Genomic DNA, 23,952 nt, shown 5'->3' with positions numbered 1-23,952 from the left:
AAAAAAAAAAAAAAAGAATAAGAACTGTTCACCATATCTTGCATTCACTTGGATACCTCCAAATAGCAGAAGACCCTACTAATCTTCTCTTCTCAGTTGGCAGTGCAATGAAGTTCCTCCAATCTTCAAGAACAAGTGTAAGGTCAAGGAATTTTTTCTAAATGCCAATACAGCAGTTTGCATGCATTGTACACACTTTGTTCATAACCTTACTTAGCTCACAAAATCCCCCAAAGTAGCTAGTGTCCAAATATCTTATCTGCAAGCCTATTGTGGTCACATTTTTATCATTTTCAAGTTTGATTTTACATAGATGAATATATAGAGTTTAATCTGAATTGAGAAATCCTCGACAGAGACCAAGTTATCGAACAAATGTGGAGTTGCATCAAGGTCCCCTATTACCAGCTTATCAAACTTCTCCCTGTAATGGGTTTCCATGTCAGGGTCAGGCATACCCGTTCCTGACTGGTTGTACAAGCGGTCTACAATTGAGAAGCAGCGTCCGTTGCCCGATTGAATGAGAGCCAGAGAGGCTTACAAGGTTCTTCACAGAGAGGTCAAACTCGCTGAACAGATCGATGAGGGCACTTGCAGTGGATCTTGGGCTCGGCATGATTTTGTCAGTCTTCTTGGCTCACTGTTAAGCTGTTTTCCCTTCCCAGCTTGACTCCCAGTTGGGCATGATACAACGTCTGGGCAGAGCTTCTCTAACTCTTCTTTGGCCTCATCAATGACTTCATAAGATCTCAGTGAGTCTCGCCAAGCATGTTGGGTGTGTCATCAAGCAACAATGAAGCATTGCAACCCTACAAAAATTACCAATGCTAACCACAGGCAATAGTAATTTCAACATCAGCAGTGAAATGCGGAAATGGGTCTCTGAGCCACATCACATCTGCATCCTGTAATCAGTACTCTCCTCAAGAACTAAATCCTTCTCCACATAAGCTTGAGGTATTCTTCAGTCAATCCTTCTTGAACTTTATTTCTGAAGTGCTTCTAATTTGTGTTATCTTATTTCAATGAAGTCTATTGCAAAGATCCTTCACTGAGCAATTCAGGATTAGTAGGAATATAAGCTGAAAAGTTATACTACTTTTGGAAGACAAAAGGCACTGTCTATATTGCTTATGTGACTGCTAATAACTTCATATTAGATTCTCAACAGGGTTTGGAATATATTCCTTGTAATATATTTCTCCATTGTTTTGTAGGAAAAATACAAAGACAATGTGGCAGGCCTTCAAACTCGAGTTGAAGAACGAAACATTGAAGAAATATGGCAATGCTATAGCCCATTGTGATGATCAGAGTGCCAGGAGGAAGTCTTTTGCACAGATATATGAAGATGGCAAGTTTGCAATCCCAAATAACTCTATTGACAAAACACTTGACTAGAGGAAGCTCGGAGAGTTCGGTTCATTTGGGTAAGTTAGAAATTTTAACACTGCATTGTTGTGTTTTGTAAATCTGTTTCAATTTCAATCATTGTTAGGCCATGCAATGCATTGTTTCACTTTCATTGATCATGAGTCATGACCAGTGAAGAAATCATATTGGGTTGGCTGTATCCTGTCTATATTACCCATACTACTCAAACCCCTGATTCTTGAAACCTGTGGCAAGATGAAAGTCTAAAATGGTTGACCCATCCTGTTTTGGAGCTTCTCTAGCAGTACAAACCCACCATGTCCGGCAAGAAGGAAGCGTCGAAGAAATGAAAAGCCGTCATCGTTGTCTTCCTACCCAAGATTCAAAGGGGTAGTGAAGCAGAAGAATGGTAAGTGGGGTACACAATTATATGCGAAGTTGCAATGGCACCTAACTTTCAAGATCTCCACATCACTGAAGCAATTCTGGGTATGATCAAAGATGGGTCTTACTAGTCAAAGTTTCTGGATTTTATGATGACCCAATGTTTGTATATTGGAAACAACTACAGCATCACAGGAACCAACCAAAGGCGCCAGAGATCAAGAGCAACAGAACAGGGGTGGCTGCATGTCGTAGTTTGGACAGGCTGTCAAGAGATCTTAGATTGACTTTGTAGAAAGGAATGTTAAAAGCTGGACCTTGGGAGCTCTTCTTTTTGATATATGTAACCTAATGGATGGTTTTGAGTATGTACTTATGTTGCCACAGTGTTTCTGAAGAAATTAGCTTGGGTTAGGTTTCTTTAGGTGTTTGGTGACTTATTTAAGGCATTTTTTTTTCTTTTACAAATTGAATCATAGAATTTTATGCTATGGGGCCTATTCTTCTTCAACAATTGCAGAACTTGGGTCTTACATTGATTTTTTAAGCCTTCAGGACTTTGCTCATGACTCATGCTTACTCATATGTTGAATGTTTGTCAAAATTTTATGGGAGAATGTGGTCTGTGCCGCAGTGCAGGCTGCCCAGACACATCTCTGCTCCTTAAAACAAGGAGGTAGAGATGTCTTTTCACATGCACCCATAGATGTGCAGGGCGTAGCCTGTGCTCCGGCACAGAGATCTTTTTCCCAAATTGTATATATGAAAACGGGAAAAGGCTGCGTACACCGCCAGCTATGGCTACCTCTCTCTTCCCTTTTTGAAAAGGCCTCCCTAACCCTCTTGTATGATGGCCTGTCCCATGCCCACATTGGTGCCACCCGTTAACTTATCGCATGCGGGTAGTGTGCCTATCCCTCTTCCATGAAAAAAAAATTGTGTTCAGCATAATTCCTATATAAAAATGAATGGAACACTTTCATGAGACAATCCCAATTCCCTATATTCTAATTAATGGGATTGTTGTGTCATGGTCAAGTAATGGATCACATGGGTTCCTTCAGTCACTCATTGACCACCATGGATGATGTGACAACATAATGTGTTCCTAATTTCTTCAGTCACTTGTAGGATCACTTCTATCTGGGTAAAGGATTTAAAGTACCATTTGTGCTTGGTGCAACATGAAAGTGGACCCGTATTATAGTGCTTTGATTTTTTTGTTTTTCTAGTGCAACATGAAAGTGGTTCCACATTGTAGTGTTTTGATTTTTTTTTTTAATAATTGTTTGATCATAAGTAACTATTAAATCTCATAACATGTTTTGGAAAGGATTTGAAATGTTTCCCATCTTGTGTACGTTGTGGGGGCATAAAGCTTCTACACCCTACTACCTCACGTTTTGTCTTAACAGAAATGATCATCAACCCTTAAAGGAAGTAAATTATTTAGGGGGAGAGCATTCTCTGTGGGGGAGCGTAGGGGCCACGCACGTGCAACAGCCAATGAGAGCAAGCGTTGTGGCATCTTAGGGGGCCAGGGCTGTCATTTCACCCCCTGCTATGTTTGGACGTGGCCTTATCCCCTATAGAAAATATTTTCCCTTATTTAGGTAGAGGGACTTCCAGAATGATCAAAATAAGAGTGGGTTTGTTTTATTAATCCTAAGTTTAAAAAAAAAACTTTGTAGAACCCTTAGATTGATTTTTTTGGAGTTTATGGACACCCATTACTTGCATGCTCTGTTGGCATGTCGTGGGGATTTCGTTTCATAAGGGGCAGCGTGGGGATCCCATATTCATAATAGGACCGAATTTCCTTTCACCTATCCATCACCATGGACACCCATACCCTTCTATGTTTAAGGGGAGGTATACTTCCAACCCCAAACAATAGAGGGTGAAAGTTTATGATGGGACAAGAGTGACATTGCATGATCACATCACCAATGGTGAGGGAATTCTTCCCACTCCATCGGTGAGGAAAATTTTGGCCCTCATAATATGGGAGGGGGGATCTACACATTAGCAGTGTATAATGTGTATAATGAAATTTTGCACACTTGCTTCTTATTGATAGTTAGATGAGGTGAAAAACATCTCAACCGTTCAATCCATTCACAACTATATATCTGTCCCTTCATCGCCATTGCATCCATACTATTGCATCTCCCCCTCTCTTTCCCCCTACTCACCACTGCTATCCATCACCCTACGTCTCCCCCTCTCTCCTGCTCCTGACCTACCTTACCCCTAACCAGCCTTTCCCCTCCCTGCCAGGTGTCCCAACTGCCACTCCCAACAGACCCTGGCTCCGCTTGCATGCTCATCCTATCCTCTTTGCGCAACCCCACCCCTCGACTTGATCTTTCTCTCCCCTACCATAACCCACCACCATTGCACTTACCTTGCAACCCACTACCTTTGCATCTCCCCTTCTCTCTCTCTCTCTCTCTCTCTCTCTCTCTCTCTCTCTCTCTCTCTATAGCCACCACCTCTACAACCGAAGCCCTATCTGCCAACCCAGCACCAACCCATCTCCACAATTCCTTGTCACTTCTCCATCCCCGACTTTTGTATCGACAATAGACTGTTGCCATAGTCCTTAAAAAAGGAATAGAGACCTACTTTGAAGCTTCCATAGCATAGCACTAGTGTGTTCGCATTATAAGTTAAAGGTATTCAATTCCCCTTCTTTTTGGGCTCCAGGTGATCAGAGAGTCTGCTTAGAAGGACTAAAAGCTTGAGGAAAACATGATATTTCTTCTTCATCATTTTCTCCTCCTTTTATTTACAAAACATAAAAAAAAGCCAACAAAATAAAAAATTTATTAAACTGATAATGGCTGAAGAAATGAAGTGGAGTGAGCCTGAAATCTATCTTCAATGGTGATGGTGATACATGTAAGGATAAGAGAGAGAGAGTAGGATAAGAAGTTGGCTTTACGAACGAAGTTGGGCGTCATGGCTTAGGTGAAGAAGCCTACATCATCTCTTAGAGATATTTTAGGATTCAAAAGTGTTCCCTTCCTTCATACCGATTCCTGTTAATTAGGATAACAATTAGTTACACAATAGCTTCATCCTCCCCTCCACTACTCTATCCCACTTCCTTTACTCTTATTAACTAATTGTAAGAAACGAAAGAGTGCACAAATAAAAATTTAAATCATTTCCAGCCGGATCCCAAATCTTGTTGGGGTAATTTCCAAGTTGCTTCAGCCAATGGCCAATGGATATGAAGTGGATGTGACACACTAACACCCATGAACTCATCGGTTTAACAATCCTTGATGTTTGAGGTTTGAGATGCAATGTATCATGGACAAATGAAAAACCTGATAAAATCCCATACGGACCCGGGACGATCAATCTTTGCTGAACAAATATCTTTCGTTTCACTCTTGTTTTAAGTCATTAAACTGAGAAAGATATTCCCGTATAGGTCCGGATTGGTTGATTTCCTCCGCCGTGCCTGACTCTGATGTCATTTGATACGTGCAAGGATAATCTAAAAAGAACGATTAAAATGTTTTCTATTTCATCCGACAATCAATGTAATGATAAAAAGATTCTATCACATTCTAATTAAAGTGTATTCATAATTTTCCCCATAATATTGATGCAATTAATGAAAACTTGTAGGAAAGCCAGGCCCGAATAAAAGGGAGACATTGCCTTAATTATTAGGCCCCTAATATGGTAGCCCAGCTGGGCTTAGTACATTACCATGAGTCCAAGAGCCTCTTGATGTACATCCAGAGTACCTACTTTGAAAGTACATCCAAAGTACTCTAGCCGCAACGTGGAAACCTAATTAGGGGTAACTTGAACTCTCATTTCTCTCTCCCTCGCCCTCCCCCCATCTCTCTCTCTGTCTCTCTCCCTCTCTAATCTTGCCACTTTTTTTCCCACCCCCACTCTCCAATCCTCAATCTGACAAAAGCTCTCCCTTTTCTTTATTTTATTCGCTCTCTTTTCCTTTCAGACAAACGATACCGATCTGATGTTGATACCAATATTGATACCGTTTCGGACAATCCGTATTGGAACCGACCTTCTTGCCAATCCCATATTATTTTATCGATATAGATCAAGTGTAAAAAAGTAAACAAAATTGGCCTTTGCCTAAACTGGCCGATCCATATTGCTATGACGTGATCTACCGCTATGATGATATGGTGATGTTGCGCTATGGCGTTATCTACCACTATGGCATTATGGACGGATGTGCGATCTACCACTATGGCGATATATCACCATGACGATCTCTCACTATGGCGCGATCTACGATTGTGGTGCTGTTCACTCCCTAAAATCTATGGTCTGGAATAGGCCGGGTTGGGGAACAAGGTCGTAAAACTAGGACCGTGACCAACCAGGAAGCCACATGGGGGCAGTTAGTCAAAGGCAAGTCAGCAGCGTACAAGTAAGTGACCGCAAGGGATTATGGTCATGGAAGGTGGGACCCGCCACACTTGCAGATAGTGGGGAGGTGGCAAACCACATAGAAACACGTGGCCAGGTAATTAGATTTTGAGGGAATGTGACCCTAATATAATGAGGAACATGGAGGTGTTGCTTAGAGAAGTTATTGCGTAGGAGTCTTCTATATAAGACAAGAGCCAAACCCAAGAAAGTACACACATCACCAGATAAAAACCTGCAATTGTATTTTATTCTCTTTTGTTTATTTGTATTTTTCTCTTTTCAAGCATATACGGTTATATCATTTAGTTTGAGTAGCATAGGGCTTTGCCTAGGGCCCATGCCCATATTTGGTATGATCTAATGCAATTTACCTTTCTTATTATTATCTGCATTTTCTCTTTATTGTTATCTTTGTTTTTCATTCCTTTAATCTATTTTATTCTAGTGATCTTGAATTTGTTTGATCTACGCTTTTGGTTTAATCCAAAAGTCCTTAGAGTTACTCAGGCAAGAGGGAGACCGATCTCCTGATTAGAAGTTAGAATAGGCCATTTCAGCCTCATTTGAATCGTTTTGTGCAAAGACTGTATAACATAGATGTTAGATTTTTCCACCGCAAGTGCTACTGCTATGACACCATACGCTTAGAACATGTGTTTTGTGTGAATGTGTTGAATTTTTCCACCAACATAAGCGTATAGATGTTAGATTTTTCCACGCACAAGTGCTATGGCTGCTATGACACCATGACGCGAGCTACTGCTATAGCGCAATCTATTGCTATGGCACAAGCTGTCACCATAATGCTATGGTGTTCTATCATTATGACGAACTTCATAGTACTATAATGATATGGTGATTGGAATCGATATCTGATCATTCGAGTCGGTATTTGATTAAATTGGGAACGATGTCATATCGGATCGAACCTCATCCGTGTTGTCCGAATCAGCCATTCTGAGAAAAAAAAAGAAGAGGGAAAAAAATGAAGAAATAGAAATGTTAAATAAAAAAGAAAAATTGAAGGAGAGAGAAGAGGTGGGCGTGTGAGGTTAAATAGCTACGGATGATTGAGAAAGAGAGGAGGAGATAGATTTTTATTAAAAAAAAAAAAAAAAAAAAAAAGAGGGGATAGATAGATTGAGAAAGAGACGAGGGAAAAGGTTGCCCATTTTTAGTAAACGAGGTGGCGGTCTCTAGATATACATCCAACGATCCTGAATCAATTAAAAATTACTTTGTCCTCATCCAATGGAATATATTATTTTGAGGCGAGGGAATGCCTTTACCCTAGCCTATATAAGGTGTGTTTGAGATTTACAATCTACATCTCTGCTATGAATGACGGCCCCATCGTACTTGCAATTTTTTCATTTTTTTGGGGTTTTTAGTCTAGTTCTTCTTGTTCAATCTTTTTTTCATTGTCAAGGGTTAACAAGATCAAAGTAACCAACATCAAGGTATGAATTTTCAATTCAAAAAGATTTTTGTTGGGATTGTAAATCGATTTATTGATCTTGATCATTCGCAATCCATCTCCTTGGTTTAATTCTACCCTGTTTTTGCCTTACTTTCATCCACAGAAAATGTATATGGTAAAAGATTCAGATCTTATTTTCTAAAATGAGTTACCCTATAATTGCTCTCTTGCAGATAATTTAAATCCCAATAGCCATGAGGCCAAACCATTCTATTACAAGGTATTGCATAGAAGAATCACATGTCTTGCATCCTAATTACAAGGTATTGGCTGTTCTCATTTAACGCATCCTTAGCCTTTTTCAATCTAGTCATAAAATAGTATCATGCATGGAAGTGATTATGATCTTTCTATCTCAGTTAATCAACGATATTGAGGATGTGCGCACAGATCGGATCAACGATTTACCAAAGGATTATAAGGTTCGTTTATTTCTTTTTTGTGTGTGTTTGCATTGGAACATCGAGATGTCATTCTATAACCCTATTTCATACATCTAATAAATTCTAGGCAAAAGTTACCCTTCCTTCCATAGGAGAAGAAGAATCCCTTAAGTGACTTTTTTAGGATCCATCCAGTACAAGAAAAGGGACAGCAGCTGCACTTACGTGGAGTATACAGTTGGGGATAATTTTTTACTACTGCCGTATATATCATTCAATAGCATTTAAAAAATAGTGTTACTATATAGAAAATTTTAGGAGCGATAATATATTACCGCCACTATATATAAGTATTCAGCAGTGGTAATATATTACCGCCTCCATTTGTTACTATTTTGCGGCGGTTATTATATACCACCTATGATTGGTCCTCATTAAAGGTGGTATAACATTAACCTCAACAAAAGGGAATGTGTTATTGTATATTTAACAGCGGTAATATTTTACCACCACTATTTTGGAAGGAGTTAGCAACGACATTAAATTACCACCTCTAATTGGTCCTAATTAAAAGCAGTAACTTTTTGCAAGTAGAGTGAATGATTTTTTATATTTAATGGTGATACTAAATTATCGCCGCTTTTTATGTGAGTATGTAGAAGTGGTAATATATAACCGCCTCTGTTTGGCACTATTTGGCAGCGGTTATTATGGACCGCCTCTGATATTTGTCCTTTTCTCCGAGTCTTTAATCCAAGTAGATTAATATAAGAAAATGAGTCCATGTTCGTTCTGCTCAAAACATGAGCAGAAATTGTTGTTTTCTTTTTAGGAGAAACCAGCTTAAGTTTATTTCATTTGGGCCTTTAGTGACACCAGTTATGAGAATAATTGATCATAGTTAGGTGAGAGATTGATAAGATATATTTCTATACTTCTCCTAAAAACTTCTTTTTGAGCTGTACATGATTTTGTGATGGGTTTGATTCATAGACTTAGTCCATGTTCGTTATGCTTAAAACATGTGCAGAAATTGTGGTTTTCTTTTTAGGAGAAACCAACTTGAGTGTATTTCATTTGGGCCTTTAGTGACACCAGTTATGAGAATAATTGATCAAAGTTAGGTGAAAGATAGTAAGATATATTTCTATGATTCTCCTATAAACTTCTTTTTGAGCTGTAAAAGATTTTATGGAATTGATTTTGTATAATGATTCACCTAGTATTGGATTTCGTGTATGGATCTGGTAAGGTGTATCTATTATAAATAGTCTTCTCCCTCTCGTATAATGAGGTCGTCTTCTTCTTTTTCCTTTCTCTCCTTCTTTTGTCTTTTCTAAACAGTAGCATGGCGAATCAATGGCATTGAAGCCAATCTTACATGACAAAATACAAGCAAGGCAAGTGGTCCACAGAGTGGGCTCAGCAAATGTGAATGTGAACTGAAAATTCAGGGTTGTCCTTGAGTAAGGTATCAAATGATGGTTGGGTTTTAAAGTCTGAACCAAAGACTATGTGTCATATGTGCTGGGTATAAGACTTGAAGGATGATTCTTTGGTAATATACAATTTTCACCCAAAAAAACTTTCTTGCAGTACAGCTCCACAAGGTCATATTCAAAAATCAAAAATAGTATCCTTTTCTTTCCCAGTCTCTCTCTCTCATCATCATCATCAACCATACCTTTGTTATAGACTATAGTACTGTAGCAGTGATTTATAGTGAGATGTTAATATCATAAAACCCTAAAATACTAAGCAAATTAGTGTAGCTTTTACACCAAGTTCAGTAGTTTTTAAATTGTACATTGTATCTTTACTTGATAGTTTTTTATTTGATCGGATCACTTGTTGAGTGTGCTTTACTGACTGTTGCATTAAGGCTGAGTTGTTGTTGTACGTGCTCTACGGACTAATTAAGAGACAGGTATATATATACTAGTGCATTTGGGATTTGGAACGCTCTAGATATTTTGTAGGACTTTATTATTTTTTAAATTTAAGAACGAATTCTGTGCTTATGTTTTGTTCTATACCCATACAGGTTTTAATTTATTATTCTAGTACTACTCTTCTAACGTGTGGATAGTATATTTTATAAATCGAATGGATAGAAGTTGGGTTGAAAAGTCACGGGACCCTGGAGTCCACATTAGCTTTTCAAGGCTGGTTATGTTTTGTTTAGTTGATAAAATTAAATAAATGATTGCTGATCACAAGCAGAACCAAAACAGGGTTATGTACTTAATTTTCATAATAGGGGGACCCCCTTCCCTTGCCCTATTTTTCCTTCTTCTCTATCAAAAAGATAAAAAAAAACAGGGGCTATCTCCCAAATTTGGAGCATCCAACCCTACTCTCCCCCCCCCCCCCCCAAAAAAAAAAAAAAAAAAACGAAAGGAACTGTATATATTGCTTCTGATTTGAAAAACTACACATATATTTCTTATAATGAGTTTATTAATTTCTATATGCCTTATGTGACTGCTCATAACTTCATATTAGATTCTCAATAGGGTTGGGAATATATTCCTTGTAATATATTTCTCCATTGTCTTGTAGGAAAAATATGAGGACAATGTGGCGGGCCTTCAAACTCGAGTTGAAGATCCAAACATTGAAGAAATATGGCAATGCTATAACCTATTGTGATAATCGGAGTGCCAGGAGGAAGCCTTTTGCACAGACATATGAAGATGACAACTTTGCAATCCCAAATAACTCTATTGACAAAACACTTGACTAGAGGAAGCTCGCAGAGTTTGGTCATTTGAGTAGTGAAGGAGAAAAATGGTAGTTGGGGTGCACAATTATATGCCAACCACCAAAAAGTCTGTCTTGGCACTTTTAAAACTGAGAATGAAACCTGGAAAGCTATTCTCATTGTAATTTCCCATGGTCTGCGATCACTGTTCGAGAGCCTAACTTTCAAAACCTCCACACCATTGAAGCAATTCTGGGTCTGATCAAAGATGGGTCTTAGCAGTCAAAGTTTCTGGATTTCATAATGACCCAATGTTTGGATATTGGAAACAACTACAACATCACAGGAACCCACCAAAGGTGCCCGAGAAATGAACAGGGTATCTTGTACCATGAACTATTTTAGAAGGAATTAACACCAAGTGATGTTGGAAAGCTAAATAGGCTTGTAATTCCAAAGATACAAGCAATGGCATACTTCCCTGATATTCATCTTGAAGTTGGAACAGAAGGGCGCCCAGATGATCCTCTGTATTTAACTTTTTTCAATGACCAGTAGAAGCCATGGAGCTTCCGTTACTGTTATTGGAAAAGCAGCCAAAGTTACTTCTTTATAAAAGAGATATAGTCACCTTTTATTCCTGTGATTATAGAAACAATCACTCTGGAGAGCTGAACACATTTTATATGATTGAGGCAGAGTCCAAGAATACTGAAGAAATAAGAAATGATGGATATGGAGGAGGAACAAGGAATTATCTGGAGTTGCAGCATGGTTTGGAAGAGATTAACCCTCAAGGTTTAATGGAGCAGGAACAAGAACTCTTGTGCTGTCAAGACTTGATCTTCAGTTTTTTTTTAATAATGATTTGTGAAAATCATATTTGATTGGGGCATCTTAATTACCCTTCCAATCATGTTATGAAACTTGTAATGATGAATTGCAATGATTATGAGGTTATGATGCAGCAAAGGTAGAATCATGCATGCTTGTTCTTGGTTTCAGTTATTTAAATTTTCTATTATATTTATTGATGCTATCATATATGCTTCTTCTTTTTTGGGGGGGGGGAGGGGGTGGGGTTTCCATTGGGGCATGGTTTGAGGTACTGGGATCAGTCGATACATATTGGTAGCGCCAGGGGATGATTCCTGGCTGATCCCGTATTGGTATATGAGTATGAACCAAGGATAAAATGGTAAAAAAATGCTTTTTAAATGAAACCAGAGGCATATTTGTTTGATACAGGCCGATTCAGATTGGCATTGGATCTGTATCGAATGAGACCAATACCGATACAGATTCTTAACTCCCCCCTTTGGAGTGGATGAGGTGCATTATAAATGTAGTCTGGTCCTGAAAAGAAAATTTAGCAAGCACTAGGATTTAGAAGAAAAAAAATGAACACAAGGAAATTCCAAGAAAATCGGGTTACCCTCGAACAATGCTTTCATGACATCATACTCCTTTGTTTTTCTAGGGAAAGAATTAACTTTAGAACAATTGTCGTGGTATTGGATCCATTATGTTATTCAACAACTCATTTTTTTTTTGTGTTTTTGCTAAAGCTGAGCAAGATGTATATAAAAAATGACCAAAAAAAAGAGAAAAGAATAAAACTGTTTAACGTTCAGGCATACCAAAACAGTAGATAGGGAAATCCCTAACAAGGTTTAAAAAAAAAGAAAAAAGAGGAGAGATACCCCACACTAGCAAAATTTGTACCTCGCCCGCCCCAAGGAAACCTCCATCAATGCCTCACTAACAGAAAGAGGAACATCAAGAAACCACTGAGACGATTTTCCTCGCTTTGCAGCTTGCTTAGCATGAAAATCTGCGATGGGGTTTGCTTCTCTGAAATAGTGAGAGAATCAAGGGATAGCCTTAGATTGAATAGCACAAGTTACCGTTGCAGAGTCACACTCAATCCAAAGCTTGGTCACCCCCAGAACCTTTGTTCGTTGAATACCTTGTATTAACACCACAAACTCAGCCACATAGTTTTAATTCCAATGAAGAAACTAAAAGCAGAAATTGCAGCAGACAACTCATCTCTAAGAATACCACTTGCACCTGCTTTACCCGGGTTTCCAATAGAGCATCCATCTGTATTTAGCTTGATCCATCCTCTGGATGGTCTACACCCAAACACCTCCCTATTAGTCTGACTAGGTTTAGAGACTATAGGGATTTTCAACCTTCTAGCACAGATCAAGCCTTGAGCATTACATACCGTGGAAGCAAAAGAAACAGCAAGTTCCCGTAGCAGATTAAAAATCACTTTGAAAGTAATACCCACTGCCCTTTCCTTTCCATCAAACTTCCTACTATTGCGTTCCAACCAGAGGGCATAAGGAACCAACACAACACCTGTCACCCATGCATCAGACATAGGAATCACTTTGGATTTTCTCTTCCACCATATATATAATAAGGTCTTCAAAAGAAATAGGAGAGGGCCATTGTGAGCCGAAAAAATCCAAGAAACCGTTCCACACATGTTTAGAGTACACACACTCCATCCCTATTAAGCCCAGCTCAATCTCTTGGTATTTCAAGAATTTTTCAACTATTAGATTTGAATATCCGAAGTAGCAAGACAATGTTAATCGAAATTTAGCATAAGAGTCCTTAGGCCCCAGTCCATTCATTGATGGTTTTTTTTTTTTTTTTTTTATATATCCTTCAAAAATGTCTGAGACAAGTTGCATTTTTGTATTGATATTTTAGGAGAAAAGTTCTTAGTGGAGGGAGTGAACCGTCCACGCCGAGACACAGGGTCAAAATGACCGCCCTGCCCCCATGACGCCAAGTTGCCATGTGCAGGGTCCACACTCCCCCATAGAGTATGCTAACCCTTATTTATATAATGAGGCGATGTTCTCTGCCTGGAAGAGTGGGGACGCAGGCTGCGCCCAAACACATGGGGCGGGATGTGACAGTCATTTCAGTCATTCCGGGGGGCGGGGTGGTCATTTTGCCCACTGCCATGTGTCTGGGCGCATCCTGCGCCTCCAGTGCAAAGAACATTTTTCCTTATATGTATAATATAAAAGTTGGTCCCCAAGAATCAGCATAGCAATTCTTACCAAACACAGGCTGAGTTGTGAACCTTTGCACGTATGCTTCAGGTGTCAACATCTGTCCTATTTACTGTCATTTAAAGGATGAAGAGGGATATTTATGGAAGCAACAAGAACAAATGTTGGCACCTAAAGCGTTGCTCCACAGGCACATTAGCTGTTTTTTTTTTTGGGTAAGGAAGGATATTAGCTGTTTATAGTGTCATTGTGTAGACAGCTTGGTATCATTCTCTTAGATGTTACCTTCTCTTGTTTCTGGCCATACCTATTTCTGCTTCTTGTGCCTGGCCTCAGGCAGAAGCTGATTTGCTGATCAGGTGCATTGGCTGAAACTTACTGCCACCTCTCCATTTCTCATCCTTGCTGGTTTCTTTATTTCCTCCCCCCCCCCCAATGAAATTCATCTATGCTAGTTTTGATGTTAATAGGCAGCAGATGCCAACACGCCACACTTGTATGGACCGCCCGTCGATTTAATCCATCCTAAACCTTTCTCTATCTAGTCGTAAAATAGTGCCATGCATGGAAGTGATTATGACCTTTTACCATCTCAGTTAATCAACGATATATAGGATGTGTGCACAAATCGGATCAATGATTTACCAAGGATTATAAGGCTTGTTTATTTCTTTTTTTTTAATGTAATCTATGTTTTTTCAATTATAATTTCTTTTTTTTTTTCTCTCTTGAGATGTCATTCTATAACCCCATTTTCATACATTTAATAAATTCTAGGCAAAAGTTACCCTTCCTTCTATAGGAGAGGAAGAATCCCCCAAGTGACTTTTTTATGATCCATCCACTACAAGATAGCAGCTGCACTTAGGTGGAGTATAGAGTGGTGATAATTTTTTACTGCTGCCATATACATCATTCTTTTAAAATAGCATCACTATATAGAAAATTTCAAGAGCGGAAATATATTACTGCCACTATATATAAGTATTCAGCGGTAGTAATATATTACCGCCTCCATTTGTCACTATTTTGCAGCTGTTATTATATACCACCTAAGCATTTACCGCAACGGAAGTGAATGTGTTATTGTATATTTAATAGCGTTAATATTTTACTACAGCTATTTTGTAAGGAGTTAAGAACAGCATTAAATTACCGCATTTGATTGGTCCTAATTAAAAGCAGTAACGTTTTAACTGCAACTGAAGTGAATTATTTTTATATTTAATGGTGATACTCAATTATCGCCGCCATTTATGTGAGTATGTAGAAGCGGTAATATATAACCGCCTCTGTTTGACATTATTTGGCAGCGGTTATTATGGACCGCCTCTGATTTGTCCTTTTCTCCGAGTCTTTAATCCAAGTAGATTAATATAAGAAAATGAGTCCATGTTTGTTCTACACAAAACATGTTCATACATAAATAAAGTTATCTTATTATGATAGTGTTGTCCTTGAAAGAACTTTTCACCATATCTTGCATTACCATTCAAATAGCAAAAGACCCTATACTAATCTTCTCTTCTCAGTTGGTAGTGCAATGAAGTTCCTCCAATCTTCAAGAACAAGTCTAAGGTCATGGACCTTCTTCTCAATGCCAACACAGAAGTTTGCATGCATTGTACACACTTTGTTCATATCCTTACTTGGCTCACAAAATCCCCCACAGTAGCTAGTATCCAAATATCTTATCTGCAAGCCTATTGTGGTAACATTCTTATCTTTTTATCATTTATTTCTTTTCTATGTTTATTCAATTAGAATTTCTTCCCTCTTTCTCTGTCTGTATTTGTGCTAGAACATTGAGATGTCATTCTATAACCCCATTTCATACATATAATAAATTCTAGCCAAAGTTACCCTTCCCTCCATAGGAGAGGAAGAATCTCTTAAGTGACTTCAACATCAGCAGTGAAATGCGGAAATGAAACCAAATGATCAGATGAACACAATTTCATACCATGAAGGCGAAATTATAGCCCAATTCAAGAACTCTCCTCAAGAAGTCAATCCTTCTCCACATAAGCTTAGGGTATTCTTCAGTCATGAACCTTTTCTCAACAGCAAAGTCGATTCCTGGGGTAGTGAGCAAGTAACAGTGGGGATGTATAGACTTGCACCAATTAAATGCCTTGTAATCTACAGCAACAAGAAACAGGGGCTATGTCCCAAATTTGGAGCATTCAACCCTGCTCTGCCCCCAACAACCAGAAAAAAAAAGTCATGTCCTCATTTTCTTATGAAAAGTATTAACTGAGCAATTCAGGGTTAGTAGGAATATAAACTGAAAAGTTATACTTTTGGAAGACAAAAAGCACTGTCTTTATTGCTTCTGTTTTGTGTAATCCTATATTTGTCAATTCCCACAACTCATTTGAAAAACTACACATACATTCCTTATAATAAGTTAGGAATATGGATCAGGATCGTCTCCAGGGAGCCCAGCGCCCAGGGTGCTGCCAGGGGGCATCCAGCGGTTGAGCTCGCAGAGTTTGGTTCATTTGGATAAAGAAAGATGGTTGTTGTGTTTTGTACATCTGTTTGAATTTCAACCATTGTTAGGCCATGTAATGCATTGTTTCACTTTCATTGATCATGACCAGTGAAGAAATCATATTGGGTTGGCTGCCATCCTGTTTTGGGCTTCTCTAATGCTTGCATCGGTTTGTTGTTTTTTTTTTTTTTTTTTTGGTTTTGTTTTATAGAATTGAAATTTTTTGGTTTTGTTTCAAATGGGCAGTACAAACCCACCATGTCTCGTCGTCGTCTTTCTACTCAAGATTCAAAGGGATAGTGAAGCAGAAGAATGGTAATTGGGGTGCACAATTATATTTCAACCACCAAAAAGTTTGTCTTGGAACTTTTTACACTGAGAATGAAGCTGCAATGTCTTTTAACTTTCAATATCTCCACACCACTGAAGCAATTCTGGGTATATCAAAGATAAGTCTTACCACTCAAAGTTTCTGGATTTCATTGTGACCCAATGTTTGTATATTGGAAACAACTACAACATCTCAGGAACCAACCAAAGGCGCCAGAGGTCAAGAGCAACAGAACAGGGAAGGCCTTATTTAGGGGGAGAGCGTTCTCTGTGGGAGAGCGTAGAAGCCACGCACATGCAACAGCCAATGAGAGCATGCGCTGTGGCATCTCAGGGGCCGGACGGTCATTTTGGCTCCCCGCTGTCATAGAGAACTTTTTCCCTTATTTAGATAGAGGGACTTTCATAATGATTAGAATAAGAGTGGGTTTGTTCCACTAAACCTAACTTTTTTTGTAAAAAAATTGTAGGAAGACCCCTAGATTGATTTTTTTGGAGTTGATGGACATCCATTACTCGCGTGCTCCGTTGGCTTGCCGTGGTAATTTCATTTCATAAGGGGCAGTGTGGGGATCCCTTATTCATAATAGGACCAAATTTCCTTTCACGTGGCACCCATATCCTTCTATGTTTAAGGGGAGGTGTACTTTCGACCCCAAACAATAGAGGGTGAAAGTTTATGATGGGACAAGAGTGGTATCGCATGATCACATCACCGGTGGTGAGGGAATTCTTCCCACTCCACTGGTGAGGAAAATTTTTGCCCCCATAATATGGGAGGGGGGATCTACACACTGGCGGTGTATAATAAAATTTTGCACTATTCTTATTGATTGTTAGATGAGGTGAAAAACATCTCAACCGCTCAATTCATTCACAACTGTATCTCTCTCCCTTCATCGCCACTGCATGCATACTATTGCATCTTCCCCTCTCCCCTTCCCCCCCCCCCGCTTACCGTTGCTATCCATCACCCTACGTCTCACACTCTCTCACCTGCTCCCGCTCCCACTCAATTCATTCACAATTGTATCTCTCTCCCTTCATCACCACTGCATGCATACTATTGCATCTTCCCCTCTCCCCCCCCCCTCGCTCATCGTTACTATCCATCACCCTACGTCTCCCACTCTCTCTCCTGCTCCCGCTCAATTCATTCACAACTATATCTCTTTGCCTTCATTGCCACTGTATGCATACTATTGCATCTTCCCCTCTCTCCCCCCACTCACTGTTGCTATCCATCACCCTACGTCTCCCACTCTCTCTTCTGGTCCCGACCTACCCTACCCCTATCCTGCCTTTCCCCTCCCTACCAACCGTCCCAACTGCCACTCCCAACTGACCCTGCCTCTGCCTGCATGCCCACCCTATCCTCTTTGTGCAACCCCACCCCTCACCTTGATCTTTCTCTCACTTGCTATAACCCACCATCATTGCATCTCCCCTTCTCTCTCTCTCTCTCTCTCTCTCTCTCTCTCTCTCTCTCTCTCTCTCTCCCCTCTCCCCCTCTAGCCACCGCCTCTACAACCGAAGCCCCCATCTGCCACCCTTGCCCCAACCTATCTCCATAATTCCTTGTCGCTTCTCCATCCCCAACTTTTGTATCGACAATAGATTGTTGCCATAGTCCTTAAAATGATATTTGAACCATTGAGATTTTTTGTGACTTAGAGTATTTACTGTCAAAAGGATTATCGATAAGAGACTGCTCTCTCTCATAGAGAATGAAGGATTATTAATTTTTAAGTTTTTTATGAAGGAATAGAGACCTACTAATTTGAAGCTTCCATAGCATAGCATTAGTATGTTCGCATTATAAGTAAAAAGGTGTTCAATTCCCCTTCTCATTTAAGCTCCGAGTGATCAGAGAGTTTGCTTTGAAGGACTGAAAGCTCGAGGAAAACATGGCATTTCCTCTTCAGCATTTTCTCCTTCTTTTATTTACAAAACATAAAAAAATAAACAACAAAATAAAAATTTTATTAAACTATAATAGGGAGGGAGAGAGAGAGAATAGGATAGGAATTTAGCTTTACGGACGAAGTCGGACATCTTGGCTTGGGTGAAGATGCCTACATCATCTCTTAGGGATATTTTAGGTTTCAAAAGTGTTTCCTTCCTTCATATCGATTCCTATTAAATACGATAACAATCCCACTTCCCGTACTCCTATTAACCAATTGTAGGAAACGAAAGAGTGCACAAATAATAATTTAAATCACTCCCACCCGGATCCCAAATCTTGTTGGGGTAATTCTAAAGTTGCTTCCGTTAATGGCCAATGGATATGAATTGGATGTGACACACTGACACCCATGAACTTGTCGGTCTAACAATCCTTGATATTTAAGGTTTGAAATGCAATGTGTCATGGACAAACGAAAAACCTGATACAATACCATACGGACCCGGGACGGTTAATCTCTACTGAACAAATATCTTCCGTTCACTCTTGTTTTAAGTCGTTAAACAGAGAAGGATATTCTCGCATAGACCTGGGATGGTTGATTTTCTCCATAGTGTCTGACTCTGATGTCATTTGATACGTGCAAGGATAACCTAAAGAGAACGATTAAAATGTTTTCTATTTCATCCGACAATCAATATAATGCTACAAAGATTCCATTACATCCTAATTAAAGTGTATTCATAATTTTCACCATAACATATGCAATTAATGAAAACTTGTAGGAAACCAAGCCAGGCCTGAAGACATTGGCTTAATTATTAGGCCCCCAATATGGTAGCCCAGCTGGGCATAGTAAATATTCATGAGTCTGGGATCCTCTAGATGTACATTCATAATACCTACACTGGAAGTACATCCAAAGGCCGCAATGTGGAAACATAATTAGGGGTAACTTGAACTCTCACTTCTGTCTCCCTCGCCCGAATTTTTATCACCTCCAATTCGCTGCCCCCTCCAATTCCCTCCAATCCCTCACATAGGAGAAGAAATGACCACCCTACCCCACCTTGGGCAGTGTGTTCAGGTAGTGGGTAAGGTGGTCATTTCTGCCCCTATGTGAGAGATTGAAAGGAATTGGGGCGGGCAGGAATTGGAGGTGATAATGATCCTCCCTCGCCCTCCCTCTCCCCCCCCCCCCCCATCTCTCTCTCTCTCTCTCTCTCTCGCCACTTTTTTTTCCACACCCACTCTCCAATCCTCAATCCCACAAGATCTCTTCTTTTTCTTTATTTTATTCACTCTCTTTCTCTTTCAAACAAACAATACCGATCCGATACGAATTCCAATATTGATATCGTTTCGGTCAATCCGTATTGATACCAATTTTCTTATTGATCTCATATTTTTTTTATCGATACAAATCAAAGGTCAAAAAGTAAACAAAACTGGCCTTTGCCGAGACTGGCCAATCCATATTGCTATGGTGTGATCTATCGTATGCTGATATGGCGATGTTACGCTATGGCGTTATCTACCACCATGGCATTATGGACGGTTGTGAGATCTCGCACTGTGGCGCGATCTACCGCTATGGTGCTATGGACTGCTATGACGCAATCTATTGCTATGGTGCTATTGCACGAGCCACTGATATAGCGCAATCTATTGCTATGGCCAAGCTATCACCATGATGCTATAGTGTTCTATCACTATGACGAACTTCATACTACTATAATGCTATGGTGATTGGAGTCGGTATTTGATTAATTTTGGATCGATGTCATATCGGATCGGATCAAACCTCATCTGTGTTGTCCGAATCAGCAATTCTAGAAAGAAAGGAGAGGGGAAAAAAAAAACCCTGAAGAAATAGAATTGTTAGATAAAAAGGAAAAATTGAAGGAGAGAGAAGAGATGGGTACATGGGGTTGCCCATTTTCAGTAAATGAGGTGGCGGTCTCTAGATGTAAATCCAACGATCCTGATTCAATTATAAAATTTATTTTGTCTTCATCCTATGAAATATATTGTCTTGAAGCGAGTGAAGGCTTTTACCCTAACCTATATAAGTTGGGTTTGAGGCTTACGATCTACATCTGCATCTGCATCTGCTGTGACGGCCCCAACCGTACTTGCAACTCCATTTTTTTTTTTGGGGTTTTAGTCTAGTTCTTGTTCAATCTTTTTTCATCATCAGGGTTTAACAAGGTATGAATTTTCGATTTAATTTTGGTCTTTCTTTAAATCTTCTTTCTTTCTTTCTTTCCTTCGTGATTCTTAATATAAGAAAATCGAAAAGATTTTGGTTGGGATTGTGAATGATGAAGATCGATTTATTGATCTTCATCATTCACAATCCATCCGTCTCTGTGGTTTAATTCTGCTCTGTTTTTGCCTTACTTTCATCCACAAAAAATTGTATATGGTGGAAGATTCAGATCTTATTTGAAAATAAAATAAGTTACCCTATAATTGCTGTCTTGCAGATAATTTAAATCCAAATAGCTATGAAGCCAAACCATTCTATTACAAGGTATTGCATGGAACAATCACATGTCTTGCATTCTAATTACAAGGTATTGGCTATTCTCGTTTAACACATCCTTAACCCTTCTCAATCTAGTCGTAAAATAGTTTCATGCATGGAAGTGATTATGATCTTTCCATCTCAGTTAATCAACGATATTGAAGATGTGCGCACAGATCGGATCAACGATTTACCAAAGGATTATAAGGTTCGTTTATTTCTTTTGTATGTGTGTGTTTGTACTGGAACATTGAGATGTCATTCTATAACCCTATTCCATAAATCTAATAAATTCTAGGCAAAAGTTACCCTTCCTTCCATAGGAGAGGAAGAATCCCTTAAGTGACTTTTTTAGGATCCATCCACTACAAGAAAAGGGGGTGGCAGCTGCACTTAGATGGAGTATACAGTTGGGGATAATTTTTTACTGCTGCCATATACATCATTCAGGAGCGGTAATATCACTATATATAAGTATTCAGCAATGGTAATATATTACTGTCTCCATTTGTCACTATTTTGCCGCGGTTATTATATACTACCTATAATTGGTCTTAATTAAATGTGGTACACGTTAACTGCAATAGAAGGGAATGTGTTATTGTATATTTAACAACGGTAATATTTTACCACTGCAATTTTGTAAGGAGTTAGCAACGACATTAAATTACCGCCTCTGATTGGTCCTTATTAAAAGCAGTAACATTTCGCAACTGGAGTGAATGATTTTTTATATTTAATGGTGATACTAAATTATTGCTGCTTTTTATGTATGTAGAAGCTGTTATATATAACCGCCTCTGTTTGGCACTATTTGGCAGCGGTTATTATGGATCGCCTCTGATTTGTCCTTTTCTCCGAATCTTTAATCCAAGTAGATTAATATAAGAAAATGAGTCCATGTTCGTTCTACTCAAAACATGAGCAGAAATTGTGGTTTTCTTTTAGGAGAAACCAGCTTGAGTTTATTTCATTTGGATCTTTAGTGGCCAAAGAATAATTGATCAAAGTTAGGTGAGGTTTGATAAGATATATTTCTAGCTTGAGCTGTACAAGATTTTGTGATGGGTTTAATTGTAGACTTGCCATTTTGATCTGAAAACATCTTGTGGTTTCTTTTAGTGAGTGTATTTCATTTGGGCCTTTAGTGACACCAGTTATGAGAATAATTGATCAAAGTTAGGTGAGAGATAGATAAGATATATTTTTATGCTTCTCCTATTAAACTTCTTTTTGAGCTGTACAAGATTTTGTGTTGGGTTTGATTAATAGGCGTAGCTTATGGAATTGTTTTTGTATAATGATTCACCAAGTATATGGCTCTGCTAAGTCTTTTCAATACTAAATTGTATCGTAGTATATTTTATTTATGTATTGAATTTCTCTACATTGCTTTTAATCTCCCTCTGGTATAATGAGGTCGTCTTCTTCTTTTTCCTTTCTTTCCTTCTGTCTTTTCTAAACAGTAGCATGGTGAATCAATGGCATTGAAGCTAATCTTGCATGACAAAATACATATTTATAAGTAATTCATTGGTATATAAAATAATCTAATTGGAAAAAAAATTGATCATCCAAGCAAGGCAAGATGAAGTTTTGTCAAGTGGTCCACAGAGTGGGCTCAGCAAATGTGAATGTGAACTGAAAATTCTGGGTTGTCCTTGAGCAAGGGATAGGATGGGGCATGAGGATCAGATGATGGTTGTGTTTTAAAGTCTGAACCAAAGACTATGTGTCATATGTGCTGGGTATAAGACTTGAAGGATGATTCATTGGTAATATACAATTTTCACCCAAAAAAAACTTTCTTGCAGTACAACTCCACAAGGTCATATTCAGAAATCAGAAATAGCATCCTTTTCTTTCCCATTCTCTCTCTCTCTCTTGCACATCATCATCATCAACCATACCTTTGTTATAGACTATAGTACAGCAGCAGTGATTTATTCAACCAAGTTAGTTCAGGTACATGGTCCTTATAGTGAGATGTTAATATCATAAAACCCTAAAATACTAAGCAAATTAATGTAGCTTTTACACCAAGTTCATTAGTTTTTAAATTGTACATTGTATCTTGACTTGATAGTTTTTTATTTGATCGAATCAATCGTTAAGTGTGCTTTACTGACTGTTGCAATAAGGCTGAGTTGTTGTACAATGCTCTACTGACTAATTAAGAGACTGGTATATATATACTAGTGCATTTGAGATTTAAAATGCTCAGGATATTTAGTAGGACTTTATTATTTTTTAAATTTAAGAACGAATTCTTTACTTATGTTTTGTTGTATACCCATACAGGTTTTAATTTATTATTCTAGTACTACACTTCTAACGTGTGGATAGTATATTTTATAAATCTAATGGATAGGAGTTGGGTTGAAAAGTCACGGAACCTGGAGTCCACATTACCTTTTAAAGGCTGGTTATGTTTTGTTTAGTTGATAAACTTAAATAAATGATTGCTGATCACAAGCAGAACCAAAACAGGGTTATGTACTTAATTTTCATAATAGGGGACCCCTTCCCTTGCCCTATTTTCCTTCTTCTCTATCAAAAGACAAAAACAGGGGCTATCTCCCAAATTTGGAGCATCCAACCCTACTCTGCCCCTCCCCACCCCAACCCCAACCCAAAAAATAAAGACATGCCCTCATTTTCTTATGAAAAGTATTCTTGTAGTTTGCCTTTGTTTCTGTGTTATCTATTATAGAACAACAACAAAAGACTCCCTTGAATATATTCTTATGTGCCTGTCTTTTTTCTTTTCCTTTTTTTTTCATCTCACTATTTTCATTGCCATATTCTTGAACTTTATAACTTTATCTCTGCAGTTCTTCTCTGTTTTAATTAGATATTTTTTTTAGTTTTCTATTACTCATGATTCAA

General features: G+C 38.6%; 1 long non-coding RNA gene across 1 annotated transcript; it reads left to right on the top strand.

Moving 5' to 3' along the window:
• The first annotated feature begins 828 nt into the window (after positions 1 to 828).
• On the top strand, positions 829 to 15,945 carry LOC122646300. The gene is made up of 3 exons (XR_006330588.1): positions 829 to 907; positions 14,873 to 14,877; positions 15,768 to 15,945. It is a non-coding gene; the product is annotated as an uncharacterized LOC122646300 (long non-coding RNA).
• Positions 15,946 to 23,952: the final 8,007 nt, after the last annotated feature.

Source organism: Telopea speciosissima, chromosome 1, assembly GCF_018873765.1.
Source record: "Telopea speciosissima isolate NSW1024214 ecotype Mountain lineage chromosome 1, Tspe_v1, whole genome shotgun sequence".
Lineage (NCBI taxonomy): Eukaryota > Viridiplantae > Streptophyta > Magnoliopsida > Proteales > Proteaceae > Telopea > Telopea speciosissima.
The sequence above is the reverse complement of the archived record's forward strand: the minus strand, read 5'-3'. Positions and strand labels throughout refer to the sequence as shown.